Source organism: Camelina sativa, chromosome 5, assembly GCF_030686135.1.
Source record: "Camelina sativa cultivar CO46 ecotype springtype chromosome 5, ASM3068613v1".
Lineage (NCBI taxonomy): Eukaryota > Viridiplantae > Streptophyta > Magnoliopsida > Brassicales > Brassicaceae > Camelina > Camelina sativa.
The window spans coordinates 30,010,138-30,016,114 of NC_141884.1; the positions used below are offsets into that span (position 1 = coordinate 30,010,138).

At 43.0% G+C, this 5,977-nt stretch overlaps 1 non-coding gene across 1 annotated transcript; it reads left to right on the forward strand.

Moving 5' to 3' along the window:
* Positions 1 to 1,800: 1,800 nt before the first annotated feature.
* Positions 1,801 to 1,907, forward strand: LOC147944467 (small nucleolar RNA R71). Its single transcript, XR_015558626.1, has one exon. It is a non-coding gene; the product is annotated as a small nucleolar RNA R71 (small nucleolar RNA).
* The last annotated feature ends 4,070 nt before the right edge of the window (positions 1,908 to 5,977 follow it).

Below are 5,977 nucleotides of genomic sequence, written 5' to 3' on the forward strand. Positions count from 1 at the left end.
TTGATAGTGAAGGGTTGATCATCAATGGTAGGCAGGTTGGTTGGGTTATAGATGTTGAACTTCATGACTGTATCCTCAGCAATGTTCAAGGTCACAAGACCTTCTCTAACATCTATTACTGCTCCAACAGTGGCTAAAAATGGCCTCCCTAACAAGATTGGATCTTCAGGCTCCTTGTCCATCTCTATTACCACAAAATCAGTGTGAACCCTTGCCTTCCCTATCTTGAGTGGGACATTCTCCAACCTTCCAACTACCTCTCTATTTGTCCCATCAGCTAGGCACACATGGAGTTTAGTGGATTTGAAATCAGTTCTCCCAAGCTTTTGAGCTAAGGAGTATGGCATCACACTTGTTGAAGCTCCCAAATCACAAAGGCATTGATTATAGTGGAGGTAACTGATTGTGCAAGGCAAGTAGAATAGCCCTGGGTCCTTAAGCTTAAGTGGGATGATCACTCCTCCAAGGTTTTCAAGATCCTTCTCATCTTGAACTTGAGCCTTCTTCACTGATAAATCAAGCAAGAAATCTCTATAGAGAGGGTATGGTTTATACTGTTCCAAAGCAGGTCCTCTCTCCTCTTCTTGGTAGGAAATGATGATCTCTTGAATAGCCATCACTTCTTCCTTTTTCTCAACCAAATCTTCTTCCCTCAAAACCCTTTCTTCCCCATGTTGCTTAGCCAACATCTCCTTTTTCTCAATGATTTCCCTTAACTCCTTGATCCTCTGTGCTTTGAAACGCCCAGGGAATGGCAGTGGGGGCTTGTAAGCAGGAGGAATGTACTTAGCAGACTTGACAGCTTCGGAGTCCCCAGCTCGATCGACCACTCGAGCATGCACTCGGTCGAGTGGCTGCTCGAGCTCCTGGTCGAGTTCTCCTGCGAGTTCCTGTTGCTTTGCACATATGTCACTTGGGGCTTCAGTAACTAATGAATTCCCCAAAACTTGGACTTCACTGTCCTCAGTGACTTCTTCCTCTTGAAATTGAATGGCTTTGGCTGAGAACTCCCTTGGATTTTGAACAGCTTTTCCAGGGAGTTGGTTGGTTTTTGGAGTTGAAGTAGATGCTATGTTACCCTCCATATACTTCACTCTTGAATTAAGACCCTCAAACTTCATATTCAGATCATTGTACTGTGATGTTAACCTTTGGTTCAACTCAGCAAACTGCTTGGCTTCCTCAATCTTCCCTTGTGATTGCCCAATCAACAATTATTGCATCATAGCTCTTAAGTCTTGTCCTTGGCCTTGGTTAGTCTGAAACCCTGGTGGGGGACACAACTGAGGCTGGAACACTTGGTGTTGTTGTTTGAGGATGTAAGTTTGTTGCTGTTGAGGCTGTGGAGGTGGATAGACTTGGTCTTGAGGATTAGCCACATTGGTACTCCTATAAGAGAGGTTGTTGTTCTTGAAACCTCCTTGGTTGTAGCCTTTGAATCCTCCCTGATTCTGCATGTAGCACAACTCAGCAAATTCAGTCTCCCCCTCTTGAACTTGTGCTTCTTCTTCACCAATGAAATGAATAGACTTGGACTGGCTAAGAAGGATCTTGTCAAGCTTTTCATTGACCATCTTCAAGTCCTTCTTATACTTGTCCTCTTGATCAGTGGAGGAGCTCCTTATGGTCCTATCATAATCCTCATTATAGTTGCCATCTGATTGAGCAAGATTCTCAACTAATTCCCAGCCTTCTTCCACATTCTTGTTGAGGAAGTTGCCATTAGAAGCTGTGTCAAGCAACATCCTTATCTTTGGAAGCACTCCTCTGTACAAGGTACTCAATAGTGACTCATTGCTGAAACCATGATGAGGACATTGAGTCTGATATCCTTTGAATCTCTCCCATGCCTCACAAAAGGTCTCATTACTCCTTTGAGCAAATCCAGAGATGTCATTCCTCAGCCTTGCTGTCCTAGCATTGGAGAAGAATTTGGCTAAGAAAGCCTTCTTGCATGCATCCCAAGTAGTGATTGCACCAGTGGGGAGAGTCTTTTCCCATAAATGAGCCTTGTCCCCAAGTGAGAAAGGGAACAACCTCAGCTTAAAACCATCCTCACTTACACCATTGATCCTTGTAAGGCTGCATATTCTATCAAACTCATCAAGGTGATCTAGTGGATCCTCCATTGGCAATCCATGAAATTTGTTGGCTTGAATCATGGAGATTAAGCCACTCTTGATCTCAAAGTTGTTGTTAGCAACAGTTGGAGGCACAATTCCAGCCCTTTGGTTGTGAGTGTTGGGTGCATCTCCAGCACCAATGTTCCTTGGTCTCTGAACCTGATCCTGATGATCCATTGCTACTATAACCTCTTGTTGTTCCTGAACAACTCTCCTTTGCTTAGTTCCCAAACCCTTTGTCACCTTGTGGATATTGTCAATGTGCTTGAGAAGATGGTCCTTTCCTTTAGACCTTGTGTGCATCAACTAACACAAACGATTTTTCCCAGGCAAGCGACTGAGCACAGGCTCTTGTTGGTGATCAAGTCGACTGGAAACTGATGGTTATAGAGATCCGGCGTCTGGCTCGAGCAGGTGCTCGATCACTACTCGGTCGAGTGGTGGTCGAGTTGATGGTCGAGTGGTACCTGAAATGGAACTTCAACCCAGAAACAGAAGATTCAAGTGTATAAACGAACTTAATCTTAGACTAATATGGATCCTAAATGTCACAAAAACACACTCAAATGGGCAACGGCGCCAAATTGAAACAAGTATTTATTGTGTGTGGTGAATGATGGTGGATGTATGCAATGATGATATATGAATGGAATGGGTGTTTCAATTCCCCTTATGCTATTGCAGTACAAGAGGTATCAATCCTAAATGAGTGTTTGTGAACAGATAAGATGTGCATATGAATCTAAGTTAAGACAAATGTAATGATTGTTTGTCACTAACAATCCTAAGATGGAAATGTAAAGATGCTGAAAGTAAACTACAAGAACTAAGAACTAAATGCAAATGAAACAGAATGATTATGAACTTAGAACAGAAATAGAAACTGTAAAACACTAAATAGGAACTAATGCAAGACAAGTAATGAACTAGATGCTAAGTGAATGCAATGGAAACAAAACAGGAATGAAACAGGAATGAAACAAGACAAGCACAAATCATAAACAAGAAATCTGGGGATGAGCTCGAGCAAGCACTCGACCGAGTGTAGGTCGAGTGGGGGGTCGAGCTGGTTGAATCCGGAAAACAGAGCAACACAACAAAAACAGAGCAATACTAAAACCAATCAAACAACAAGCAAGCTACTAGATTAAGACTTAGAAATCAATAAACAAAGAAGGTTCCTGAGGATGGATTCATGGGAAGAACTAATCATTGTGGTTATCTAACTTGGTCAACAAATCTCAAGCAAACTTTGAGCTAATCTCTAGACATATAAATCTAAGACAAGTTTCTCCCACTCTCATGGTCAAGAAACAATCAAACCTATGCAATTCTAGACTTGTTCTCACACAGTAGAGAATCTACACAAGCAGGCATTAAGCAATACATCTCAAACCAAACAAGACCTCTAATCTCTTAGCAAGCCTAATGGTAAGCTCTAGATCTAGCCTTATCTATGCTCCTTAAACATTGGTGTGATGCTAAGGAGCTTGAAATCAGATCCTAACCTCTCAGTTCAAGATCAGCCTTAAGAACATCTAGCCTAGAAGAGATCTACAACAATCAAGCTTGACCAAATCACATAAACCACAAGATGAATCCTTCCTAACCCATCCTCAAGATCCTAAGAAGACTACTCACAACAAGACATGATGAAACAAATCAAAAACCCAGAAAATATTGAAACTTGCATTATTAGAAAGATAAAACTGAGATCTTTAATATTAATCAAAGGACCAAACTTAAATTCTTAATATCTTGAAAGTTATTGAACCAACAAAATATGAGAATCTAAGAGTTTTCTTAAAGAAGTACAAAATCTAATAAAATACAAAAGGAATAATGCTAAAAAAGGTAAAAACTAGGTTTTTGGGAATATCTAAAAGTCTGGACGCTTTGGTGGCTGCAGGTACAAGGTCTTATATAGCGGGGAAGTGGAAGCCCTAAAAATAGAAAAAGTCAAAGCGGTCAACGGCTTGGTCAACTCGACCTGTGCTCGGTCGAGCTAGGGGTCGAGCTGGCTTCTCACGTGCAATCTCCACTCGGTCGAGTCCTCCTCAGCACACGGTCGAGTGTCTGGTCGAGTGTGCGGTCGAGTTGGACTCTGGACCTTGGTTCTTCAGCCTTAACTCCCTTGTTTCCTCCTCAAGATTGCTTCACATCTCTTCTCCATTGCTTCCATGCTCCTTGAGCTCCAAAATCATCTGTTTATGCATGAAAAGATGCAAATGCAATGCAACTAAACCCTAATGCATGATTAGTGCTAAAGCTACACAATAATGGCCTAAATGGATAGAAAAAGATGCAAAAGATGTGAATAAACTAAGGGAAAACAAGGTAAAATATAGGAACATCAACCGCGTATGTACTGTTACCGACCCTGGTACCGTACTGCGTACGTACCATTACCGAACCTTGTACCGTACCGCGTACGTACCGTGGAAGCGGGTCGTTACAAGAACCCTATGTGGTTTATATAGATGCATCCAGAGTTGGTTTGGGATGTGTGTTGATGCAGCATGGGAAGGTGATTGTCTACGCTTTGCGGCAATTGCGGAAGCATGAGGATAACAATCCTACTCATGATTTGGAGATGGCTGCTGTAGTTTTTGCCCTGAATATTTGGAGATCTTAACTGTATGGTGCAAAGGAACAAGTGTTTACAAATCATAAGAGCCTGAAGTATATATTCACTCAGCCCAAGCTGAACTTGAGGCAGAGGCGGTGGATGGAGCCGGTGGCGGATTATAATTTGGAGATAGCCTATCACCCTGGTAAGGCTAACTTGGTTGCAGATGCTCTGAGTCGGAAGAGGGTTGTTTCGGCTCAGGAGCAGATCTTCAGGCTCCTAAGTTTGTGTGCAGATCTTCAGGCTCCTACTCATGATTTGGAGATGGCTGCTGTCTCTGGTAGGAGAGATTAGTTCTTTGAGGTTGTGTGCTGTTTCTCAGGAACCGTTGGGTTTAAAGGCGGTTGATAGGGCAGATCTTCTGAGCAGGGTGCGGTTGGCTCGGGAGAAGGATTTGGGGCTGGTGAATGCCTCTAAGGATGTAGATGCAGAGTATCAGGTCTCAGCTAATGGTACTATCTTGGTGCGCGGTCGGATTTGTGTGCCCAAAGATGAGGATTTAAGGCAGGAGATCCTGAGAGAGGCTCATGCGAGCAAGTTTGCTATTCATCTAGGAGCGACTAAGATGTACCCCGATCTCAAGAGGTATTATCACTTGGTCGGGATGAAGAAGGATGTAGCTAGTTGGTTTCGCAAGGTCTATGTGTGTCAGCTAGTGAAGGCTGAGCATCAGGTTCCTGGTGGGTTACTGAAGAGTCTACCCATTCCTGAGTGGAAGTGGGATATGATCACGATGGACTTTGTGGTAGGATTGCCAGTGTCTCGAACTTTTGATGCTATTTGGGTCATTGAGGACCGGTTGACTAAGTCAGCACATTTTCTGGCCATTAAGAAGATTGAAGGAGAAACGGTCTTGGCTAAGAAGTATGTGAAGGAGATAGTCAAGTTGCACGGGGTGCCAGCGAGTACTGTGTCTAATAGAGATTCTAAGTTCACTTCAGTGTTCTGGAAGGCATTTAAGGTGGAGATGGGCACTAAGGTGCATATGAGTACAGCTTATCATCTCCAGACAGATGGACAGTCAGAGAGGACGATCCAGACGTTGGAGGATTTGCTGAGGATGTGAATGGGATATGTGTTACATATTTATACAAGGAGTGAATGGGATATGTGTCTCCCTTATAAACCTAAGTGCAATGGCCACATATACATACACATATACACATTTGGGTGTGTAGAAAGTGACATGAAGAGAGAGGGGAGCTGGTCCCAAGCATGTAGATAG